The sequence below is a fragment of the Linepithema humile genome, chromosome 1, assembly GCF_040581485.1.
Source record: "Linepithema humile isolate Giens D197 chromosome 1, Lhum_UNIL_v1.0, whole genome shotgun sequence".
Taxonomy (NCBI): Eukaryota; Metazoa; Arthropoda; class Insecta; order Hymenoptera; family Formicidae; genus Linepithema; species Linepithema humile.
The window spans coordinates 39,729,582-39,756,670 of record NC_090128.1 but is presented as its reverse complement, the minus strand read 5'-3'; the positions used below and the strand labels follow the sequence as shown (position 1 = coordinate 39,756,670).

Below are 27,089 nucleotides of genomic sequence, written 5' to 3'. Positions count from 1 at the left end.
CATTACCTCTCAATGTTTATTAAGAAGAGGAATAAATCAGTCGTCTATCTTCTTACAAGCATGTCAGTCGCTTTTTCTCTCGCGCCGTTAAAGCCGCGCGAAAAATCTGACGAGACTCAATACGCGACGAACAACGATTTGATTCAACGATCCGATTCGATAGTATAGAAACGTACTTCGGACTGGCAACCTGTGCTTCATCCGGATCCCTCTCGCGTAAGAAAGAAAGTTTTTCAACATTTTCCAGATAGTGGTTAACTTGCTACTGCGAAAGAGCAGCAAGAAACGTCCCCTTTTTCCCCCCCCCCCCTCCCCTTTCCCTCCTCAAGCTTTCTGTCGGATGAGCTAACGCAAAGCCCTTCCGCGATTCTTTCCCGATCGATCACGATCGACCCGGAAGTCCTACAGATGAACGGGTATCGCTTTTTGTTTCTCTATCGTTTTAACTCGCTCATGCAAGTCATGAGAGGGAGTGTGTAAGAATATATAATATATGTGAAGGGAAGTATCGCATTATATCTTGAGGCCACACGGTATCATGATGCATGTATACATTAATGGAAGTAAAATTTACGCGGATAAAGGTGTACACACGATAAAGGAGTTTAACGATGTAATCCGATAATACGTTAGCAGCCTCGAGCTAAAAAAGAATGATTAGTTATAGAGCTGGCAATAGTCAACTTAAAAAAAATTGATTTTATTAAGACTCGTTGTTGATTAACTTGTTATTGAACTGTGATGAGTCTGGATGTGTGTGACTTTGTGTTTATTAAATGATAAAAAGTAACTTAAAATCAAATTCTGTTGCGTATTTAATTATGCAGAAGTTTAACTCGTCAATAGCTCGAACATTTTCCGTATGTTTTCCAACGTTAAATATATATTTGAACAATTCTCCGCTAAGAAAAAGTATAATGCTTGTGTAGTGCTGTGTAGCTAAATTAGCGATCACCACGTCTCCGCCAGGAAAAACGAACTGAGAAGAAGAATGTTGAAGATATAAGTTGCACATTGTTTACTATTTTCGCTTAGCGAAGTTAAAAAGCTCTCCGCTTACAAATGTAGCTCCGCAGAGTTACTAGGCCGCGCAAAAGAACTCAGTCGAGATCGTCGGATGAACGCGAGAACAAATAAGGCCATGAAAATCAGAGAATGCGCGCTCTCTGAGAGAAAGTCTTTCCTCCCAAAAGCATGAAACAACACGCGCGTATTAATAAAGCGGTCGTTTTCGTGCGGGTACACACATATCTCGCGATGAAACACCGCCTCTCCCGGTTTGCAGCGGAATGTGCATTTCAAGATTGCGTCCTTGCGAGAGAGAACATCTTACTTTCCCTCCCCCTCCACCCTCAACCCCGTTATGGATACCCAAGACTCATAAGAAATTTCGACTAGATTTTCCGCCGCGCGTCGTCTACCACCCGAAATCCGAGCTTTCTCGCGACGTGGCTGTTCAAGATTCCGAGACACCGGCGAAAATGTCATACGAGAACGCGAGAATATTCCTGAGACCGCACTTGCGACATCCCGGCGTGACGCCGCGACAACGCCGGTTTGCAGGTGCATCGTTATATCATATCTACACGCGTGCTTCTGAGTGTGCTTCATTCCCGCAATATTTTAGCGCCACGATAAAACGGCCGAATCCGTTATTCTGCTACACAAGCCCCTTTCGAGCGACTGCAAAAATGGTTCCATCTTTTTATCAGTACTTTCCGAATTAAGGGAAGTAGATAAAACTATTTCTCAATTTTCGGCGACACCTCAACTTCTCTTTTCTTACTTTCATAAAATCACGAATTGTAGGCGTTTGCTCTTTAGAATTTTAATTCCCACACTGTTTGCAAGTCTGCATTTAATAAGGCACGTGTGCAATGTCTGAATTTTCTACATGGAGCTTGAATTTGAAGAAAGTTTGCCAACATCTGCTTGTCACCGTACGATACGACGAAGGAATACTTTACTGCAACAGACAGACTACTGAGCTCGTTTGTATTCAAGATTCGCGTTGTCTGACCCAAAAAACAAAGCTAGCGAGCTGACTATATTTTCTGAAGCAAAGACACACCATCGTAACACGCGTAAGTCTCGCTGTTATGTTAAAAAAAAAAAAAAAAAAAAATTGTATACTTGTACAAGCTCTCGGAGATTTTAGGTAGATAATGTTACTCGTAGCAACATTAATTCATTTATGAAAGCCTTTGTTTGTTTTGCGCTAAAATGTTTTTTTTCACCCACTAATGCTTTTATGTGTTGAGCAACTCGTAATTCTTTAATTTTTAAAATATATTTATATTTCATAAAAAATGTTAATCTTAATAATACTATTTAACTGTAATGTATTTTAATAATGTCATTTAATTGTGACAAATATCATTGTTAGAATTAGAAAATTGTAATTTTTTATACAAAATAATTTTGTAATTTTTGGTCAATGAAATTTTGAAAGTAAAACATATAATATTGAAAATATAGAAATGCAAAATAAGAATATCAAACTGCGGAAATCATGTCGATAAAATTCTTTGGTTGAGAGCATGCTTTAGAAAGGAGAAATGTCTGGCGCACTCGTGGGATGCGTGCATTGTTCGCTATCTACCGCTATTTCGAAATAAGGATGCTTCGCTTCGATTGAAATTGTCAAGCGAGGAAGATGGGACACAACGACAGTGAAATGAATTTGGGATTTGTCGATCATAACATGAAAGACGCGCGCATACTGTGGAATACAATATGAAGTATACGTGTACGTAAAGTATAGACTTTATTGAGGCACTGTCTTATTGAATGTCGTTGCGACGCTCCTTCTCAGCGGTTAAATTTATGTTCGGCAACATAGTAATAGTTTCTTTTCTCCGCCGACCATATTCTAGTTTTACTTAAAAAATTTTATCATAAATTTAGTTTTACAAGTAATCAAAATATGATAGCTCGCAAAAGTATTCGTACAATTTCAATTCAATTTATACGTGTGTACTGGCATTTGAATATTTTAGAATACTGCAGAATTGTAGAGCAGCATTGTCTCCAAACGAATATGTACATACTACATATAACTATATATAACTTTTTACTACATATAACATTTCTTTCTTTGTGACATTTAAATCCTGCGTTCTAGTTACAAGAAAAAACTACATAATAGAAACGAAACAAATTATTTTGGTTTATTAGTGAAGTAACACAATATTGCACGGAGATAATAAGTTATTTTTCAAAGCAGAATCTCAATCTGCGCGCGAATAACGTATAACACAGATTCTATTAGTACAACAAACGCCTCGATATCCATATACGTATACATTAACCCAAGCCACTGAGAGCTTAATTATTTGGTCGGTACACGCGCTGTGTTGTGCATACACTAATAACGGAGTCACGCGTACAGCACGCATCCGGTGTGTTCGGAGTGCGAATAAACAACTGACAAACAGAAAGATGAATAATTCCGAGCAAGAATAATTCCACGGATTTGGAGAATCCGCGCTGAGAGAGCGCATTCGCGGAACGCTTTTCAGGCCGTACGGAAGAGCGACAAGCTTTTAACCGCGGATTTGTCGCGGTTTCAAGTCTCCAGTTTCTAGACGCAACTTTTCGCTTGGTTGCCCCGTCGAGCGTGTCAAAATGAATTTCTTTCACACAACAAGCAATTTTTTAGTTAATTTACGCATCAAAATTGGAATGTTATTGAATAAGGCAAGACGAGTGTGTCGACGAATAAAATTGCTTAATATTTGTAGAAAAATATTTAAAAGTTTAAAAAAGCCGCAATGAAAACAGTGACTCTATCCGTTCTTCAATTTTTGCATCAAATATAAATACTCCCGACGTTTTTTTATATGCGTACATGCGAATTACTTTGTATCTTGTCACGGTGGCCGCGCCTCGCTGTTGGATTCTAAAAATCGTCGTCGTGCGCGCTTTTCTCTTATGACTTCAATCCAATCTGCATGCATCACGCTACGGTACATACATGTTCTATATATGTTACGTATATCGCAAAACTCCATGTATGTATGTACTTCGATACACGATGCGTTATCCTCTTTATTACTCTGAACGGTATATACATCAGCATGCGCGAGCGTACACACTATAACGTCGAGTTAACATTTATGCATCAATGCGCTGGTGCAAAATGCGAATAGGCAGAGAAGGAATGAACTGTTTAACAGACTTCTCTGAGCATAAGACACTTGCTCCGAGCGCTCGAAGCTAAAAAGCGCGGAAACAAACTATTTATAAACAAATTAAATTTACTTATTTTTTTCTTATTTTCTTACTTTTCATGCGTTACATTATTTCTTTTTTTTAAGTTATTATTACTTTTATATACTTTCGAATATTGCCTTTGAAATTTTACGAGGTAATATCCATTTTATAGCAATATATACCATAGTTTATCGATATACGAGAAAAAAACGCAGTCTGACGAAATTATATAAAAAGATTATGTGGAGAAGAGCGCAGTTTCCTGCCTCGAGTACAAAAACAGCCGGGGTTACTAACATATTCATATCTAATATCGTAAACTTGGTGGAATTGTAAGTGTTACCCCAGGCTCTTCGTGATAAATTTTGAACTTGTTGGTAAACGGCATTCCACTATGCATAAAGATATGGTTCGCATCGTGATGAGAAAAACAAACTTCAATGATGTCCTTTTCTGATTTTAATAAGCGACATATCGCTTTACACTAATTATAATTATTAATATTGCTTTCCAAATTGCTTTCCAATAATTTGACATCTTTTCAATTCAGAGATAGAGTTGAATAATTTAAATTCGCCATGGATAATATCATTCTCGATTAATAAAAAAAAAGACGACAAAAAATTTTTTTATCACAGTACATTTAAACAATTTCAATCTATTCTAGTATTTAAATATACTCTTCTTCCAATCTGTAATTAATGTTGTCATTCCATAATTCTTTTTTTATTCCTGATAATTTTCCAGCGTATTTCAACCGGCAATAACGACGCAAAATTTCATAAACGATCGCGTAATTGAAGTGCATTACTGTTGCACGAGTAACGAACGTGCGCGCAACCAAAATGCACTATCGTAAAACGAATAATAGACGGTAGTACGTATAGTTATTTTTACAAAGAGAATGATTTATTTTCACAGGAATTTTTTGCAAATCTTTATCTCGAGATACGTGCGTTAATTTAGTTAGACAAATAGCCAAACTAATTTAATAACATACGCAAGAAATTGCGTACGTGAACATTTCCATTTTCTAAATCTATATTAATTTATAATACAGAGTTTAATATCTCGAAATGTGTATGCTTGTTATATGAATTCAAATCTTTTGGTTGATTTTTTAATTGCAAGTTATAATTGAAAATCAAATTACTTTTAACAAATGTTTCACAAAATTGTAACTTTTTAGAATTTTTAGTTCTCGATATCGCTTGTGTGCGTTAATTAAAATTAATTCAATTGTAAACGTTATCTTCCATTTGCTGCAAAACGTTGTATAATAATATCTTTCAGCATCTACCGTGTGAAAAGTGTATTCAACGCATATTTTATCTTACACGTATATTTGCAGGCATACTTTAATTCCGCGGCAACTTTGAGAATCGAGAATCGCCAGAATGTTTGGAAAACGAAAATGATTTAATCGCGAATGACGGAACTTAAATGAGTTTCTCTTATCGCGAGCGCAACGACTTTTACGACATCGGCAATTTAAGGTGGTAACTACAGGGTTTCATAAACCATCATGCAAATGGAGTGCATTTACTACCTGGTGTACTCAAGAGTAATGAACGCTAGCCGACAGAAGTGTAATATCGCGAAACAGATAATAAACGTTCACATTAAAGCTTAACACGCTACAATATCCTTTCGGCCGTTTACTAGCTTTTATAATTATTTTAGAATTATTAATTAAAAATATTCTCATAAGTTTATCAGTAAAATTTTGAATAACTAATAAAACTGAAACATCTAAAATAGGTCGAATATAAATTATCGCGCGTGTAAATTTGCAAATTAAAATTTTAATTTAAATGTTAATTTAATGATAAAATCTTTAATCGTAAATCCGAAGTAATGAAGTTTTCCTCGGTTTGTGATTACATTTGAATTTTTCCATTATATTTCGGTCTGCGAAGCGATATTGCGCCGTGCCAAATAACTGTTGGCAAATTACGCGGCAGTTAACCAAATTTTGGCCTTCTTTTTTCATCAGTTCTCCGATATATGCAGCGTGGCGTTTACGTGTACACGCGCTTCCCACGAAACACGTAATTACTGTCGATAATTTAATGGCGTGTTACGCGCAGTACACTATTAGTACCACGCGGCACGCTGATAACGAAATCATAATATGTGAACAACTGTCTAGCCGACAGTTATTTGTTGCGCGAATTGTTCAATCAGACCGCTTACGAAATTCATTAAAGGGGAAAAGTGGTACGCGCGATCGAATTTAGAATCGTTGTTTTTTGGACGAATTTTCAGCGGTCGTTCGTTCCTGTTTCATTACTCACGTATGGTCGTCTGATAAAGCTCGACTCGTAAAATGTGTCGGGAGACGAGTTGGATTCGCTGTTAAAGCTGCTTCATGAAATAGCACCCATCGGTAGACATAAAGGGTGACATCGGTATCAAAGTGCGACTATACGTCTACATTTTCCCTTTTGTAAAGATAGATAATCAAACTTTAAATGAAATACTTACGCAAATTATATTACTGCACTAAATATTATTCTCAAATAATAAAAATTTATTATCTTTCGTTATAATATTGATCATTTACTTGAATATACATTTATATTTTACATCATATCTTACATTTTACATCACATTTTATCTCTCTGTTTTACTTTGCAAATATTATTTTACATTCAATGTGGATTTTGCAGTGCGGCGACATTAAATGCATTGTCGAGTACAAGCGCGTTTTTCTGTGAAAAAAATTTAGATGAAAGATTTGTGCGAAAAGCAATGTGTGATAACGAGTGCGAAAGAAGATGATGGCAACAAAATCTGCAGACTTGCTGCAAATTAAAAAGCTCCACCTCCACTAAATCCCGGGAACTGTCCATTATGCGTAGCAAGGTACAATGAGGAGAGAGGGTCGTATTGAACGCATGTGATATTCATGTATTGTACTCGCATAACCGAGCTAACCGGGTTACCAGAGTGTGAAAATGCATTTTGGGCGTAGCACTAGTGCACTCTCGCAACATATGCATTCTAATCATATTGGTTTATTTTGTTTATAAATTTTTGATACGTATCCGTATTGACACGCGGATGATATCTGCGTTGATTGGCTCGATGATGTATTTTCACCATTATTTTTTTTCGTATTTTGTGATAACAAGTCAATTATTTCTTTATCATATACATATATATGAGTTTATTTTATGTATTTAAAATTAATTTTAAATCGGCCGATTGGATGCAAATAAGAATAATGGATTAATCTCGCGTCTTGTTAGTTCTTTCGTTTTCCATATACAATTTACTACGTTCGGATTCAAACGAACATCCACACATTTTGACATATCGCGCGTGTTAAGAGGAAGTCACCGTGACATATTTTAAATATTCAGATGTAAAGTACGGGCATGTTGCTCATGCGAACTTGTTTCGACGTCCTGTCAGACTCACGCTTCAGAAATTTGACACCATCGGGCCATACATCGCAGATACACCATGAATAATACAAGCATGTATCTGGCTTAAATCTATAACATCAACTTCATAGTTGCTAAACTTGAACTTGCTGTACATCAAAGCAAAACAGCGGGCTGAACATTTTAGAATGATTTGTGTGCATTTCATATTTTTATTTAATTATCCATATTCAACGATATTTCTATTTTATAGTACATCCTTTTACGAAACAGAGTAAACAAATTGAATCAAAGAACCTGTATGCTTGCGATAAATATAAAATGTAGAGTGAGCTTCATAGACGTCGATAGAAGTTTTAATAGAAAAAAACTTCCTGCATCGAGCTTATCTGACAAATTTGCATATCATAATTGAAAGAGTAGCTGTATAAAGAGAGATATTTATAATATAGTAAGATTATATTTTACAGTTTTATATCACCAATATCACGATATTGGTCCAGCATTGCGTGTGGATCAATCATCTTTTTACCTTGTTGATAAATATATAGTATATTTATCTATTTTAGTCATACTATATATATATATACACTCACCCGAAAAAAAAGCGGTACACTGAAAATGTGGGAAAAATTCATCAAATTTCAACTGACGATAACTTCGTAAATAATAAAGATAGAAAGTTCTATAAAATATGGAAATGAAGCTAAAAATCTCTACTTTAAGAATCAATTTATTTCAATGTTGCAAAATAAATTTATTGAAAATGGCGGATGACAAAGCGCGAGCATGCAAAATTGAAAAATAATGGTTCGAGTTTGCGACGGTGCACGGTATAAACAAAAAATTGTAGCTTATTGGGATCAAAAGCGTACGAAAGTACAGAGTCTCCTCTTTAAAATGCTTTTTTATGCATCTCGATACGATGATTTTTCGCCGAGAGATTCGCATTTGAAGAAAAAGGCAGATTCTTACTTCAAATGCGAATCTCTCAGCGAAAAATCATCGTATCGAGATGCATAAAAAAGCATTTTAAAGAGGAGACTCTGTACTTTCGTACGCTTTTGATCCCAATAAGCTACAATTTTTTGTTTATACCGTGCACCGTCGCAAACTCGAACCATTATTTTTCAATCAATTGTTTTGCATCCGAAGGAGATGTCTGCAGATCTTTTGTGATTTCTCCGCCCTGACTTTTGTTTATGCTCGACCGCACATTGCGAGAAGAGTGTTTGATTTCTCTTGATCTTTTTCTTTCGAGACGCGTTACTTATTCGTACGACTTCGTCAAAGTAAACAATAATTAATCTTTTCGCATTGAAATTATTGGTCAATTATGGCGACGATAAGTCACGTGCTTATGCTAGGTACTTGGAGACTAATTCTGTCCAAAGAAGACCTGGTTCGGGACGTCCTCGTTGTACGAATGAAAACGATGACCGATTTATTGTTTTAAATTCATTAAGAGACAGACATCGAACGGCTGTTCAAATTCGAAACAATTTAAGAGATGTCCGCGAATGTAATGTATCCGTTGACACTATTCGAAACAGATTAGCGGAACACGGTCTTTTTCCGCGCAGGCCAGCAAATGTACCTTCGCTTATGCGTCGCCATCGCGTAACTCGACTCAATTTTGCTGTCGAGCATGCAGGCTGGACAACGATTTGCAGACTGTACTGTAAGTGAGAGGCCTAGAAGTAAGAATCTGCCTTTTTCTTCAAATGCGAATCTCTCGGCGAAAAATCATCGTATCGAGATGCATAAAAAAGCATTTTAAAGAGAAGACTCTGTACTTTCGTACGCTTTTGATCCCAATAAGCTACAATTTTTTGTTTATACCGTGCACCGTCGCAAACTCGAACCATTATTTTTCAATTTTGCATGCTCGCGCTTTGTCATCCGCCATTTTCAATAAATTTATTTTGCAACATTGAAATAAATTGATTCTTAAAGTAGAGATTTTTAGCTTCATTTCCATATTTTATAGAACTTTCTATCTTTATTATTTACGAAGTTATCGTCAGTTGAAATTTGATGAATTTTTCCCACATTTTCAGTGTACCGCTTTTTTTTCGGGTGAGTGTATATATATATATATATATATATATATATATATATATATATATATATATATATATATACGGGTTTTCATAGATAAATCATGTTTTCTTCAAGCCACAGATTCTTTGACTATTTTTAAATCGGCTATTTTTAATTTTTCCTTGTAAAAAGTTTAATAAAACATCTTTTTATAACTATTTATTTTTAGTATTGAATATCACAATAACTAAGGCTTAGTAAGTCTGTTAAAGAAAAATTTTTTAGTTATTTAAAAAAAAGTTTTTGTTACTTAGTGACATTTATGATATTAAATTGCTTATTATCACTATTATTTCGTTTTTAATATTTTCATAAAAAAAATTAATAATGATAAAAAAATATGACATTTAAAAAATGCAGGAGATCTATATATACGTAATAAAATGGCAAATAATAAAATGTTTTGTAAGAATAACTGAATTTTCATAAAAATACTGTTTTCTTTATTTTTAGTATGTCCATTAAACTATGGCAAATTTTTATGAAAAAGTTGTATTTTCATCACATTGTTGTAATTCTGTCGTCATTCAGTATTCATATTGTAATGAAACGTTATGTATTTCAAATATTCGAAAAATATGTATATTTTAAGAGTGTAATAAAAATGTTATTCGCGCGGAGCGGCCACGTAATAAATATCCATTTGCAAATTCAAAAAAGCTTCATAACCAATAAGGGAGCTAATGGGTAACGTAGAAATTATTTTGTCTTTTGCGCAATTACACGGGGAAGTAAATTTAATTTAATAAAGCAATACGGATTTTCGAATTTAGCGATCCGCATTCTCGATCTAGATAACGTTAAAGCTCCACTAATCTGTGCTGATTACGGCCTGTATTGCCCCGGACGTAACTGCACCTGTCTACTTTTACATAGTATTGCAGCAACGTTCTTTGCGTAAATAGCGATTTACGAACTTGAAAATAATTTATACTTCACAGTTTAATATTTATATAAATTGTAAAAGAGATTGAAGATTTCGAAATGTATAAAAGCATTAAATTTTCGCTATTAATTTGCTTTACATTTCACGTTATAATATTTTCTTAATAAAGATTTTGCTGCATTTTTCCTATAAAATTCTAATATTTCAAATTAATATTTGCCGGAATATCATAACAATGGAAAATCTACAAATATAATTTCCGAAGAGCTGAAAAATCACGTATATGTTGCGTCGATTCAGGAAAACTTCAATTTTCTTTTAAGAGCTTTCATATGCGGTCTCTTGATACGCGCTTATAGGCACTTCACATATGGCTTGTAGATGGCCGTAAATAAAAAAACGATCGTGAAATATCTATGGCAAAAACTGCCGCATGGCTAACTTTCCCATACTCGTAGATCGTAAATAAAGCCCACGTTACTTTTCGCTCTGGTGCGCGAGCACGACTGCAAAAAGCTTATGGGATCGTAAGGCCTGATTGCGATCGTACGTGTTCCCCAATCCAGATTCGGAAAATTGAACCGGAGAGCAAATTATGAAACGTTCCCTTTTAGGATGCATAATGTGAATTATTTTCGCAATTACTTCTACAGACGATTGCATTAAAACTTTTCGGAATTTTGTCGGAAAATATATAATATTACATATACTAATGATAAATATTATACTTTCTGTGTAAAATACATTATTTAAATATTATCCGAATAATTTTAAATCATAAAATTACGAAATATTAAACCCACACTGTTGAACGCATACATATTTGCTTAATTCTATTTCTTTATATTAAATGTATAAATTCCATATCAAGAGACACGGTAGTGTCTCGCGCCAAGTTCACGCGCAGCGCAAGACCGACCGTGTATCTTTACGCGAGTAATTATTACACGTGATTCAATATGCATGTGATCCCTTATAAGTTTTTTGCGTTTGAAAAAAATGTAGGAATGTCCGCACATGTCTCTTGCTACTGGTAGCTCGCATTCCTCATCGATAATCTGCCGTGGAGTCTCGCCTTTCGCGCGATTTGCATACGGGAATGCATTCGAGGTATACGTCATTCTCCGGGTAAAACATTCCCGGGGTGAATGTGAACGCAGGCGAAGAAGAAGATGAAAAAGGAAGAGAAGGGTCGAGCGCGAAAGTCTGGCATGAAAAAGACCGCGTACAAAGGGATCGCGAAACGGCTCAGCCGTGAACGGAAATGCATTCTATATCGTGACGTCGGGGGCCGAGAAGAGGTGTTCGCGGAAGCGCCGGATAAATTCGTACACGTAGGTGCATCAGCGAGCGGTGCAGATGCCGGAGGAAAGTTCACGCGAGGTGGAGAGAATATCGATTGTACTTTTTTTTTTCTCCTATTCCCTTTCAACGCCACCGCCGCTTTAGTCTACAGACGGCGAAGTTCTATATAGTCAGAATCATTTACTCGCAGCAATACGTGCATGTGCGAGATCTGACTGCACAGATTGAATAAGTACGGATGGTATAGTCAGTATCAAAATTGTGACACTCTATGCTGATAAGTTTTTACATGAAGCAAAGATGATGATAAGCAAAGTCCTCTCTCTTTCGATATATGTCTGAATCCGTCATGTCGCAGCACCAAAAATATCTTAACGCTGGTGATTTATTTATTTGAGACTACACCGTATTTATGTTATTCTTGTAAAAATTGTGTCCACATACTGATAATTATTAGTAAAGTTTCCTTTGCCCTAGTTGAAAATGTTTCACAACTTTAAATTAGTTACATTATAGTTAGATTGCATCGCATCGCACGTGATGTGCAAAAATTTAAACACTAATTTAAGATTCTTGAAAATCATAAATTAATCAAACTTGACTAAAATTAAAAATTTACAATTACATATATTTACATATATTTCAAAGAAATCGTGAATTACAAATTATTTTATCGTTGCTTTTGGAAATATCGCTCGTTAAAAAATTCAATTAATAATTATTACCTTATTTATATTTTATTTATATTGAAAATTTAACGTTTAATTATACGTAATTTCTCAAGCTTTTCACATCATGTCCTTCCTTTAATCGCTAAAAAACACAGAGTGAGGGTATACTGCTTATGCTATTATTATTTAAGTTAACGCGGAACGTGCGTTGAGATAAAAAACTGGCACGTTACACCGAGGGTATGTATTGCCGAACAAAGCGTAATTACAACCAGGCGAAACTGCTACACAGCCGTTCATCTGACCGTGCAAAGGGTGCAAGAAAATGCATCGCGCGACCCACATACCTGACATACATGGCTTTCGTACCCATGTCACGTATAGGGGATGCACTTTTATTGATTAGATGTAACCTCCCCCCTCCCCCGCCTCTCTTTTTTCTGTCAAAAGATTCATTTCATAATTGTCACCATTTAAATAAATTTTTGTCGCTCCTGGCGTAATAATTATTGCAGAAAATATACGTTCGTTTAAATAAAATATATAAATTAAAAGGAAATAAATCAAATAAATGTGAGTTGTGTACGCGCGAGTGATACATTTCTTCCTATTCTATTTCTTTCGATTGCGATCCTGCTCCGATTTCGTTCTGCAGTATTTTTCAAATTTTAGATATACATTGAAGATTTATTTTATATTCGTAGAAACATCTCTTATTGTTGCTTTCTGATATTTGTTTTAGGAAAAAGCTTTGTGCAACAGTTCCAGTTTGTCGTTGTTAAAACAGTTTTAATTTCTAGTTCCATCGCAAATAGCATTTTATTTGCCGCGGATTGTACTAGAGAATATGATGCTACAATAGATAGTAACTTCATACGCGCTAGAACCAGGAAATCGTGCATCCGTACAATTCTAAACCGAACTATGGTTCACCTAATATTGGCTCGTAATATGGAAGTACATGTGCAGAATGTATGATATAACGTATTGTATTTGTCGAGGATAATTGCGTATCAAATATTGCATATTAAATTGTCGCGTATAAAATATTGCTTTTATACGCCGAAAAAGATGCAACGACTCGTTGGGAAATAAAATGTCAAAATTTAATTAAAGACAATTAATTGAGCTTAATTACGCGCTGTGTTTCTCTCGTTACACAAATGTGTTAGCATAAGAATAACATAATATTTGAGACTGATTTAATCTCATCGCATTAGCGATGTGTAATGCTTAATTACTATCTGATACCATCCGATACTAGCTTGTAGGTGCACGATAGGAGATAATAACTTCACCAGCTATTCAGGAAACTAAACTTCAGTGTAACCCGCAACATCGAAGTATGCAGACCTAATAAACAGATATAACATGATTATAATCAATATGCTTTAAACGCGTCACTTTATTTAACGAAATCGACTTTTGTAGAAAGAAATGGCTGTGAAAATCTTTAACGAGAAAAAAGAATTTTCAATTTGCAGATTGCACGTTGGAGCAAGTTCCTTTTCCTGACTTATTCATTATAGAAAATGGCTTAAATCTCCATTAGCAAATTAGCTGGTGCTTAATTAATGCGTTGCTTGTCTAGAAAGCGATTACAGGGCAGGATTTGTGATCTTCCACAATAACTAAATGATGCGGTTTGTTTTGTTCAATACAAATAAAATCAATTTGCTGCAGAATTATGCAACGGCGATTATCCATGTATTGATGCAGCAAGCTGCATTGTAAATTTGACAGTGCACGCGTTAAAAATAAAAATAGCCTGCTGGCATCAATTGCATAATAATTTCGTGGCTATGGGAAAACAGTTTCACGATTGGTGCATTTATAGCGTCGTAAGACCGTTCATAAAAATGAGATCAACTCAGTGATACGAAAAACAGAATAATGTATGTACATTCAAAAGTTTTTGCAGAAATACAGCATTATAACACATCACAGAATCAGATTAAATAAAATAAATAAGAGTATATATGTATAAATATAATTAGATTAAAACTTGCATGCACAATTATGTACAACTTTTTTGGCGTTTAATTAAACAATTTTTTAATAAAATGTTTAAATTTTTATGTAGACAGTTTACAGAGTGTTCCTCATTTTTCACGCATTATTTTTTAACGAGAAATTTTTTGGACAATTAAAAATCAATTTTTTAGAAAAAACACTGAGAAAAGTTATTTATCATAACTTTGTAATGATTAGCAACATATGTTTTCGTATTTTATTTCCAAATTAAAATTCTAGTAAATTTCACTTAAAATTAGCTCAGAATAACAATTTTATTATCTATTTTGTTTCCTTAAGTTTAATTTGCAGAAAGCTTTCGTTAATTATGCAATATTTTTATTGAAAACAATTGATTCAAAGTTGACTCAAAAAATCTGTTGTTAAAAAGCAATACAGTGAACATGAAAAACACGGTGTGTATCAATATCAATTTCAATATTTAATAGTTTGGCTTTTTTGCAAATACTCTGCTACATGTTTGAATGTGCAGTCATATGTTTGCATACATGACGAGTTTGATCTCATCTCTATAGCATTTACTCTGCTGCAGATACATTACGTCATACATGAGAGAGGCAAGGACTCACGTGCCATGACCCACATGCTATGTGTGCGCGCGCGCGTTTCCCAGTCTGTCCTGATCCCCTTCCGCAAATGCAATCGCCGACATTAGTGGCGTTGCACATGACTATAACATTGTGTATTGTGGCGCGTTTAGGTCAACGCGATTACATGCGACGTACCAAGGAAAATCTCCGATGATTGTATCTCCATAATGTTCCGTAGGTATGTTCAAACGTTCCAACCGCAGTCGCGTAAATATGTATATTAACTCTACACCCGCGCAATTTTTACATACCTTTAACTAATTAGATTAAAACACAAAAACCGTGCAGTGTTAAGAACAAAGTATGAAAAAATATTTTTTTATTCCAGCGGTTTTTGTTAGTACGCTTGATTAAAAAAGCTCATTAAAATACAAGCAGAAATTTTATATTTAACTAACTCTACATAATGTATGTAATCATTTTATATTCCTTTAAGTAATTACAGTTTGAAATGTAGAAAGTGCAATATTAAGAAGAAATATAAAATAAATTTTTCTTGTTTTAATTTTTTTTTTAATTTTTTATTTTAACAAGTCTGGTTAAAAAGCTCATTAAAATATGGACACGAATCCAGTATTTAAAACGCACAGCACAAGAGAATAGTATAAAAGAACACGTTTATGTTTCATTTTCTCTCAAAATGGAAAATAGCACGTTTTCTTGCCTATATTATTCTGACATTCTGACAAAATTATACTGTCCGACGGACAATGTTAATTTACACTGGTGTTTTACATTTTGCACTCATATGTACGCGTTACGTGCAATTGGAATGTATTCAAATGTCCAAACTGTGTCAGAAACTTCTTTATGTCGCCGTGATTAAAGAAAATAATTAGAAAAACTTTTTGTGGGACAATCAGTATAAAGCAAGATGCGTACGAATAATATTCAAATAAATGTAAAAGCAGAATATGTAAATTGTGTAATATCGACAGAATATTCAATATTTTCTCGCGATTAATTTAAAGCGCAAACAGTGGAAAATTGTTTACGGTCTCTTACAATATTTTCCAGTTCGTCGCTGATATGCAAACTTACTTACGAGTAATTGCTGTCAACGTCCTGGAAACAAGATCCCAGTAGGATATCTAAACGCTGACATGCCGACATATTGCCGCCGACATCGAAGTATAAGGATTTGTCGCAAATGTTTGCTACCATATACATATTTCGCGTCTTGCGGATAGAAATTTGTAAAATTGGCATAAACACCGACATCGGCGCATTGTGTAGCGCTTTATAAATTATTTACTACGTGTTAAGTCATATATTTATATATATTTCATAAATATATTTTCTCATGATCAATTTAAAGCACAGATGAAGTAAAAAGAATTGTGTAATGACGAGGGTTCAATATTTGACTTGGAGTTTACATGTAAAAAAATTAAACAGATTTGATGAGCCGAAAATCGATGACGGGAGAAAAACATCTGCCTTAAAAGACTTTTCTGCTACTTACAAATTTTCATTTAAGTTTTCAGGCGTGCATAGCGCAACTTAAAGATGATACTTTAATAAGATCACACTGTCCAAGAAGCAGCTCGCCCAAAGACATTGAAAAGTTTTTAAAGGCGACTATAGCGAGATTATGAAACTTTCGTAACCGTTTTCTCCTTTTACGATCTTACTCTGCGCACGTTTACATGCCCGAAATGCGCGTTAAGACAAAGAATGTATCTAAAGATTGTTAAGAACTTGATTAAACATTTAGTATCTCCTTCTGCTTATATGATGCATTTGTATTGGTGATATTTACGCGTTCAAGTACAAGAATAAGCCAAAGAAAACTTTTATGAGAACTTTCAGGGAAATGTATGACTGAGAAATTTCCACGAAAACAAAATTGATATATTTCGGTATTTTTCGTATAAATTGATCATCAGGTTACAATATCAACGAGATGAAAAATGTTTTTTTTCGTCCTGTATGTACAAAATGTTTTCAAATATTCTCTCTTATCATTTTTCATCAATGGATTGCTTGTCCAATTTTATTTATTTTGACATTTAATTGTGATTGCATTCACTTTGTAAATAATAAATCTACACAAAAGTACATTAACTACGAAATAAAATTTAAATAAAGTTTTAAAAAAATAACAGTTTTGTTATCTGTTTGTACTTTAGTTTTTGAAAATTATTTAATTTTCAGACTTTTATAATTTAAAAAATATATTAATTTCTTTAATATTTTTGTTCCAAAAAATAAAATATAATTTTCCAAATGCAAGATCAGTAAATATTAGTTTAAATTTGTAATATATCACCTTGACATTTAAAAAAAATAAAAGCAATTGTTTATCCAAGTTCTACATATTATAATAAAAGCCTTTAATGGATTAAGGCGCGCACAAGTGTTGGAGGACGCCGCAGTGGCGGCTGAGTTTCTTTGAAAGTTCTTCACCCACTCGTTAGCGCCATTACTCACGCAGATTGTCGTCACGTAAGGCGGAATGAGTAAAGTCGACCCCGAAGAGACGCGCTGGCGCCGCGCGCGCTTCCCGCGGTTATTAAAATTATAAATTATGCGCGCGTCAGGCATCGCGGGCCGCGAAACGGCCGTGAAATTTACGCCGCGACCATTTCGCAAATTCCTAGCTGTCGACGTTAACCGCCATAACACGCCGTATATGGCGCAAGTCGCTCTCTCAAAAAATCGGGTCGCTATTGTGCTTATTGCTCTAACATACATGCAAAATATTATGACGTCGAATTATCGTTAATAAAGTAAATGAAAATTATGCAAGAATAACGACTCACCGGAGGATTCGCCGTCGTTGGTCGCCATCGCTATCATCTTCTTGTCGATAGTTCCATTATTCCACTCGTGCAAGATCGTTTTCGTTGACTAAAAAGACGCTGCTAATTATGATCGAGCGCGTTTATTAATGCAATGCAACGATTACCGGGCATTTTGTACGGCACTCCGTTGTTGTTACACGTACGATGCACTTCGAACCAGCAAACAATGTGAAACACTCTCGATATTCGTTGAACACGTAATGCACTTCGACATGCGAAAGATCCGAACTTTAACTCAACTTCGCGTCGATATACGAACCACTCACCGTTTAAATTTTACATATCGAAGAACACTGTTCCTGAAACAAATAATTTTAATTAAATACGTTAATTAATATTTTACAAAGACTGTCTGTAGCATGTTTCAGCATATTCGATATTCGTACACGAAATTCATTTCCGATCGAAAAAATATATCCGAAATGCAGAAATCACAACTCAACATAATCGAATTCCTTTTAACAAAGCATAATGAAATAAGCTAAATAACTGCTCTAGCATCGCGCTAGTCAAACAAAAAATTGATTTATTCCACGCGCCAATTCATTCATGACATAAATTCATTTATTTCTGGATAATCATTTAATCTCTTGATTTGTGCGTGCAAAATAAATTTACTGAATTTATTTAAGTATTCGAGTTAATTAAATATTCAAGTATTAATTAATATCTTAATTAAATTAATATCTTAAACAAAACTGATTACTGGCGCATGCAATATTTTTATTTAATATCTCTAGCTTCAATGTATCATTTAATACTTCGATATTTTAATCAATTACTAACATATGCAGTAAAAAATTAATTATTATTTTTCATACGCTATTATATTCATCTTTTTTTTTTTCTCTTTTTTAATTATTTTGTTAGCGTGCTTGTATAGTAGCGTGATTGTTTAGTTTTTATTTTTTTTTAAATTCAATTTTTTAAAATAATAATTTTAATTTAAACTTAAATTTAAATCAATACACAAAAATAGTAATTTTATATTTGCATATCTATTATTTTTCTTCCGCTATTTTTATATATAAATATGTAAATTAGTTACATTTGAAATATACACATGCGGTATGACTGCAATACAATACAATAAAGTGGTATGCAATAAAATAAATATTTAAAAATAGTTTAATATTGTACCAGTTATTATTTTTTAAATAATTTTTATAATTTTTTATAATTTTTTTTAAATAAGCAAATATCAATTTGTAATATTTATTAAAAATAATTTCGAACAACAGCGTAAAAGAAAATTTGAAATATTTTTAGTTGTTGATCTAGAACGTGTTCTGGCAAAGAAAGCGGAAGAAGCACGTCGAAGAGACACGCGACTGAAAACGTACGAGTGCGACAAAAGAGCCAACAAGACAAAAGTAGAATCGTCTCTCTTTGAAAAGTAAACGAAAGCATTTACTTCTCTCTCGCGCGATAGCGAATTCCTCCATCAGTTCAGGGAGGGTGAAAAGCGAAAGCTTGCGAAAACTTGGAAGCCCGTAGCGGCGCAGGCTTAACTCCAACAAGAGCGAGGCGTCGAAGTTCGGTTAAATACAAAATATAATAATGCCGCGGGCCGCACTAATGGCGTACGGCAACGCGACGCCATAGAAAACTTGGTCTGTACTAGCCTAAGTTTAAATGCAAATCTTAGCGTGCGCTCTTTCTCTCTCTCTTCGTCTCTCCATCTTCCTGTCTCTTTAGCTACCGCTGCTTTCCTCGCCACAGCACGCCCCGACGTGCAAGCTCTGGTCAATTTGCAAAGGTTGAGAGGTCTAAATCAATCGCATCTTAACTCAATGGTAATTCTGCGTATAATCATCGTATTCATAGCCAATTTGGAAATTCATGTTCAAACACTTGTGAAACACGATCTATTTGCATATGATGACCTCACAAAAGTCATTTTTGAATTACTTTTCAACAATTTAAGATCGAGAAAACGTCAATTCAGAAATTTTTAAGCAAAAGTTGTGATATTTAAACTGGAATTTTCTGCTTGATTAAAATTATAATCCTTCGTTTACATTTTATTTATTCATAAACTTTAAATTATTGATTATAAAACAATTAAATTATAAAGAAATTGATTTTTCCGTTACATTTTCGTCAAAAATTTTATACATAATGGATTATTATGGATCATCGGTTCACTGAAATATAAGACATAATAAACCTACGCTAATAGCACACTCGGTCCAACTTTGCCAAGAACTTTCCCTATTCTGAGCAAGACAGAATTTACTGCTAACCTCTTAAGCCGAATCCCCATCGGACACGAAGCTTCGTTCCACTCGATGGTTCCTTATCCCTCGAGAAGTACTTGATAAATAATGTTCGATTAAAGGATTACACTGTATACAATAGTAGTGTCAGCAAACCGCTAATGGATAACACTGAGTCTTTTTACGTCGAAACCAACCATGCTTTCACTGATGCAATTTTGTTTTGTTTCCTGATCGTGTTTTACGGCATGCTATTGGCGTGAATCAATCGCGCGAGTTGTTTTTTTTAAATTGCGCTCTTCATAGTTCTTTTAAATCGATCGCACTACAGGCACTTACAGTACGATTTCGTGTTGTATGTACATACAAGCAATGCAGTCTCTATTTTAGAGTTTGCTTCGATACAGTTTAGTACAAAATGTTACAAAATAGCAGACTGCAAAAGTAAATTTTTTAGAATAAAAAAAAGGAAAAAACATTTATTTATAATGTGCAGTTTTTTCATAATAAACATTATGAATAGAGTATTATATTTTTAATATATTTAAGTATCTTATTTTTTTATAAGAAAAAAATTAATGCGTCAATTATATAATGTTGACTTGCTAACACGTAATTCATTTATGATACATTTTTATGTAATCTAAATTTAATTTTAGCCAATCTTGAAGAAATAAGTTGTTGTGTCGCATTTCTATATCTTAATTTGATATGAAAACGACGCTTTACTTGCTCGTTACCGAGAAGTCTCACTCCGACTATTAATCATACATGTACGGTGTTGAAATTACGTTGTCTAATTATTCCCCGAGAGACCTGCCGGAAATTCGTTGCGCAAATTACCGAGTGCGTGCAAAGCACTTGACGCGTCCACCGGTCGTTATTTCGCATCGTCAGGATCGAAAAATTAATCGATCACCCAGCTACGATAGGAAATTCCGCAACGCGCTCGGCTGACAATCCGGAGCGACTACGAACACGTTCGTTGTCGGATTTCGAAACGGTGTGCGGATTAAGTTGAAATTGTCAATTTAATAACCACTTCGGTAAGTCAATATTTTTCGATGCTTAGCGTTCGTCCACAGACGGATTACTTTTTGACGTAAGCCAAAATGATGTAATTGGTATCATTCATGATGGTTTTATAATTTCTGTTATTTACATTAAATAATGTTTAACAATTTATAAATTTTATAAATTTTACAATAATTTTTGAAAAGCTACTAACATTTAAAATCAGATAAATGGAGAATTTCAAGATTGTTATGGTCTGGCTATCTTCAATTTGTTTTCTCATAATTCTCTTGTGTTGCACTTCTTTCAATTAAAGTTTGCATAATTATTTTAATAATTTTTCCAATTGAAATTTTCATAATTACTTGCACAATTTTATAATTCACTTCGTTTATCTCTTCTAGCGTCATATTGTGGTCACCCTTCAATTTCACTGCAATTATACATGTATAACGTTGCAGACGAAGGAATATGCATTAAAAATACGGTGATGTTCTTGCGAGCAGCTTAAAAGCATCCGAACGTCGGGGCGTAACGCTGCACCGAAAGCTCTCGATTTCAGAAGATTTGAGCCCGCCAATCCCGGATTTCACGGAGATTAACAAACACGCACTCGCGCTGATATCGTGATGCTAGGAAACCGACACTGCTGCAATATGCATAAGATTCAAATTCGCGCGGTGGACTTGTCCGCCGCGCAATGTCGGCGTCGTATCGCCGCTTTTACACGTGGGTCTTCGTAAATAGCTTTTGCGAAACGAGGAGTTCAACGAATAACTGTACGGACGAGATGCGACCTGCGCAGAAATTCGCACGTACGAACGTAGCCGCAGGTGAAAGAGGAAGCTGGAAAATATTTGCGATGTTTCCGTGAAAATATCTTACAGATTCACGCGTATACATCTCACATAGATTGCCGTTAAACATGTGATTTCGTAAATTCTAACTTTGTTATCAAAAAGTCATTCCAGCAATTGTAAAACATTAATTATTTCGATATTTTCTGCATAGTAAGCTAAATCTTGTTTCCGATATTGTATACAAATTATGCACGCGACACATCATGCGCTATGCGCATTATGAGTTGGCAACATGACAAATATATTTCCAATCGCGTTTATCAAATTCGTATAAATGGAGAATACCAACGAACTAGATAATTAATAGTGGCAAAATGGCCGACGTAATCGCACATATAGCGGATCTGATAAAATTAGCGATATAAATATTATGACATGAATGATAATGTTTAATTGGTATTCCGAGATAAACTCAATGCTGCAATAATTTCCGTTAATCGATAAACATTGTATGCAAGATATCAAAAACCTTAGTGCATTAATTTATCTGCAAAATCTATTATATCTCGTGAAATTATCAAATGTTAATAACTTTCATCAACAATAATTGATCATTACTTTTGATTGTGTCGCGCTAATTTCTCATTACCATTTTATGAGAAGCAAATTGATGAAATAAAAGTCTTAATTTCTAGAGAAGGAAAAGGAAAAAGCAATTACATCAAGATTCTCTTAGTAATTGAAAGCGACAAAAGTATTTGTGTGACTGATCGGAATAATTGAGAAAAAAGGTTGGAAATGTTAATCCTTCAAAATTGCCAGTTAAAGCTAATGAATAAGAAAATCTTATTTGTATAAATTAATTTAATATTTTTAAATCGACTATAATAAATTATAAATAGCTTTTAAGGTGAGTGTGTGTGATACGTCACCGCGTATAAAATAGTTAAATATTATTGACATTTACTTCATTAATCATTCTTCTCTGTCAGAAAAAATAATTATATTGATTGATGTATTTAATAAATTTAACAAATTCAAAATCAATATTTTAGCATCCAAATTTTAACGGTCGATTATTATCCACTTGAATTTTCTTTTGGCGCAAAATAAATAATGCGATCTTCTCCAAGATCTACAAGAAATTATTTGGAAGGAGAAGTTCTGTTTTTCCATTTACAGCCTGAAACTTGAAATCTGCATAGATTCTTTTAAAGGAACGTATTTATATTCAGCACTGATTCCTGCAGCAAGAGCGATCGGTGTTTACTGAAATAATCAGGTTCTCGTTAAACAAGCAAAAGTGGAACAATCAGCACCACTTCTTTCCGCATTTCTTCCAACGTCGCGCACAGACATTTAATTATATCGTTCTCCATCCGAATGGCGCCTCTATTCGGCGCAATTCGAAGTAGTATCGAGGAACTTTTCTACTGCAGGAGAAGTCGTCGTTTGGGTTCCAAGTCCTCCAATCGCCGAGTATATAGCCTATTCCGGAATTGCTTTATTTTTCCTTGCTCTTTCTTCCGCCGTGAAACGATCAGGATCTGCTACAGGAAGATAAAGGCGCATTCGTACACGTCGAAGTCACGGATTTTCTTTTAGGCGTTCACAGTGCTGCAATTCGAGCCGTTTGCACTCGCGATCGGGCGCAAGAATTCATGATATATGTAAGTTTCAAGTCGCGTTCGAATTTCTCTCGCTCCGCTCTTTCTCTCACTTTAAACCATGCTTCTTTCTTCCGATGTCATTCAAACGAAGAAACAATACGAAGTAATTTTAATCCAGCGCGCCACCCCTTTACGACTTTTCGTGAATGGTCCGCGCCGTGTACAGATGGTCGTTTAATTTTTCCGCGCGTCGTATTTTGCATAATGGACTCTTCAATGCTGTGCCGCGTCTTCTTCCCGCCAGCGCGGCGTTTTACTGCGCGACTGCATTCGAAAGAAAGGCAGTATTTGCATGTGCTAATCGCCGTCTGTTTTGAATTTCATTTCGAGACACTCGTTTCCGCGCGCGTAATCTCGTGTCGGAATTTTCCGTTCCGTCTCTTACCCCGTTTTAATTACTTCATCGTCTTGTCTCGTCGGATTACTTTAACTGTAGCACTTAAGCGCGCCACGTTATTGTCCATTTTGAGAGCATGGAACTCGCCGGTGACATCACGGAAAAGTGGGAAACGTTAAATTGTTATCCAAATCGACGTCGAAAGAGAGATAGACAACATCGCGGATGCGCGTGTTGCTTTTAAAGGGTTATTGAAAAACTTTTGCGTTGCTGCATAGCGTTACTATTCCAATTCAAGCAGCCGGAATATGGAGACCCGATATGTCCCGCAGGCAGTTTATCGTCAAGTGTTTCCGATCGATTTCTTTATCAATCCACGGCGCTTGAAAGAGAAGAAAGGAACGCAATTAATCGACTTTCAATAGTTCCACAGATTGTCGGTGTTCTATTTCAGTCGGATGATTAATGGAATGTTTAATGGGTTCCGTTAGACCAGGTCGAATGATATAAAGTGCGAATATGTACGTGAAAAATGAACAATTGATTTTCATATTGAAATAATTGATTAGAATTACTTAGAGTTGCGTATATATTCGAATAATATCGAATTGGAAATTATTTTCCTAACTTTGCTCCTTGAGAACTTTGCACAGAATTTATTATAACGCGGAGTCGTTCGAGCGCGGCACCAGTAATGAATAAAATAATCAGTTTTATTAGTTTTACGATTTTATACATAATGTTTCCATTTTACTTTTTATATTTTCAATCCCCTTTGTACTATTTTGCAGGATATACGAGTTTGAAACGCTGCTTAAGGACTTAAAATTAAGGACTCCTAAAGACCCGAAATGGTTAATTGGAAAGGAAAACTGCTTCTCTCAACAGCGAATTCAACGTAATTCACTTTCGGCATCCTGAATCGGTATCAATGAACTGTCGGGTTGCGCTGTTTAGCCGCACTCGCCAATCCAATCAAGGCTTTGGCGCGACGTAAGGGTAGTTTCTTCCTTCGTATATATCGAATGGTTTCCTCGTCCTTTTGCCGCGAGAACGGGTCTTCGGCTGAGGGGTGGCACGGAATGGAAGAACGACGTCGGAGGATTGCGATCGTACAACTTCGCGAAATCTTATAGCTGGTCACGGATCGAATGCTCGTAACCCCCGTGCGACTTGCGACCACCCCGAGCGTACAGGCTGTAAGCGCGAAGCCATAAACGTGAAGCGAGAAACTTCGGAAACCTCCGGGTTTCGAGGAACTCGAGATATGGTTCTCACTTTTTCGCCTCTCCCCCCCCCCCCTCCTTCTTTCCCCAAGAGACTCTGAGATGTGATTGATTTGCATTAGCAACGAGAAAGTGCGATTAATAATTGAAGCCGCTGCGCGATTGATTGCGCGAATCGCCGCAACAATGGGAAAGCCGCGACTGAAAAACACGATTCTGAAAAACACATTACCCTTCGCAGATTAGCATGTGCGTATCACGGCCGGAGATTTTAATATCAGATCGCGAGAAAAGCGCGAAATCCGCTTCGACGCGTCGGCGTTCCATTGCAAATATCTCGAGTGTGCATGCAAATGCGGCGCATAAGTTAGCATAAGTAAGAGGCTGTTCACGTGTACTGAGGAGGATGTTAAGACAACTGATTTTGTATTGGATGTCGGAAGAGAGATGTAAGTGCGCGTCAGATCACAAACAGTTTCTCGCCTTAGAGAGGTTCTCAGGATTAATCAATACACTCTATATTCGAAACAAACGAGCCTTTGTTTGACACTCTTATTAATAAGCTCAAACCTTATATGTGTATAAACCTAAATATGTGATTTGAGGCATTCTGACCATTTTGTTTCAAGAGAAGACTTCTATTAATCTAGATTAAAATAATAAAAGATTTATAATATTTTTTTCCATATTCTAAAAATTCTTGAATTAACACTCAAAAAAATATTTCGCTGATGTAGTTAGATTTCTAGATATCGCAACAAGAATGTATCGCTATTTTTCGTATCTGTGAAAACATTGTTTGTCACATATAGAATTTATAGCAGTAATGTTCTAGCAATAGCTTCTGAAAAATTTAGGTACCATTGCTAAATGTTATTCATTGCATGATCTAACACGTGATTGATCTTATACAGATAGGCGCTTTAGAGAAACTTTCTTTTTAAAGTTCACAAACAATACAGATATATATTCTGTTTCTGTCATCTAAACTGATTAAGTAATTACATATGCAATATCACAACAGTTGCTAATCATTTATCTGTTTTAGTTAATTTTTTACACCTAGAAAATTTGAGCTATTATTGCAAGATCATTTTTTTGAGTGAATTATTATCAAAATTGCATATCACTTTCTTATTAATCATTAATGATTTCGTCACATAATCAATAATTATTGTAAATTTTATTTTAATTATACAATAATCATAGTGATTGGTTCAATACTAAATAATCATAATCATTTATCATTAAATTAAATACTGAATAATCATATTCGGTAATAATTAATTTGATTGCATTTTATCCGATTCTATATCCGTGATGGAACTACCATTGCGCTCGTCTATCCTATTGTGCGTCACTACAATTGTCGCTTCGAAATGGAGTGACGCTGCTGAAGACGTATAATTGAAAATGATAATGATATTCGCAAGCTACAGCACAGCCCGCATGCCGAAATCCGGCCTGCGAGCGAGTAAATAAGCGCTTTCGGAGTAAACTTGCGTAACTAAGACAAACCAACGCCGTCGCCTTGTGTGAGATAATAGTTCCCTCGAGATCAGCAACGTAAGATGTGTGCAAATTAATGCCGGTTTTATTGTAACGCTCTAATGAAATCAATGGTGCATGTACGAAGTGGCGTGCATTAATTTTTTCCTGACAATCATTACCACGCGCGTCAATTCATTTAATGAATAAATATAAAATATTGAATTTAGATATTCTCAAATAATAGCAGTTTTGAAGATAGCGATAACCTCAAGAAAATGACCTCAGCAATGTCGTTATAAAATAAATAAACAAATTATTTTATCATATAA

General features: G+C 35.0%; 1 protein-coding gene and 1 long non-coding RNA gene across 2 annotated transcripts in view; one reads left to right on the top strand and one right to left on the bottom strand.

Moving 5' to 3' along the window:
• LOC105677982 (uncharacterized) overlaps window positions 1–27,089 on the top strand; it is a 61,619-nt gene that overhangs the window by 13,272 nt on the left and 21,258 nt on the right. The window lies entirely within an intron of this gene.
• Window positions 17,870–27,089, bottom strand: part of LOC136996954 (uncharacterized) — a 50,618-nt gene continuing 41,398 nt past the window's right edge. The window contains exon 3 of the long non-coding RNA XR_010887785.1: window positions 17,870–18,302. This is a non-coding gene — a long non-coding RNA (uncharacterized lncRNA). The remainder of the gene's footprint in view (window positions 18,303–27,089) is intronic.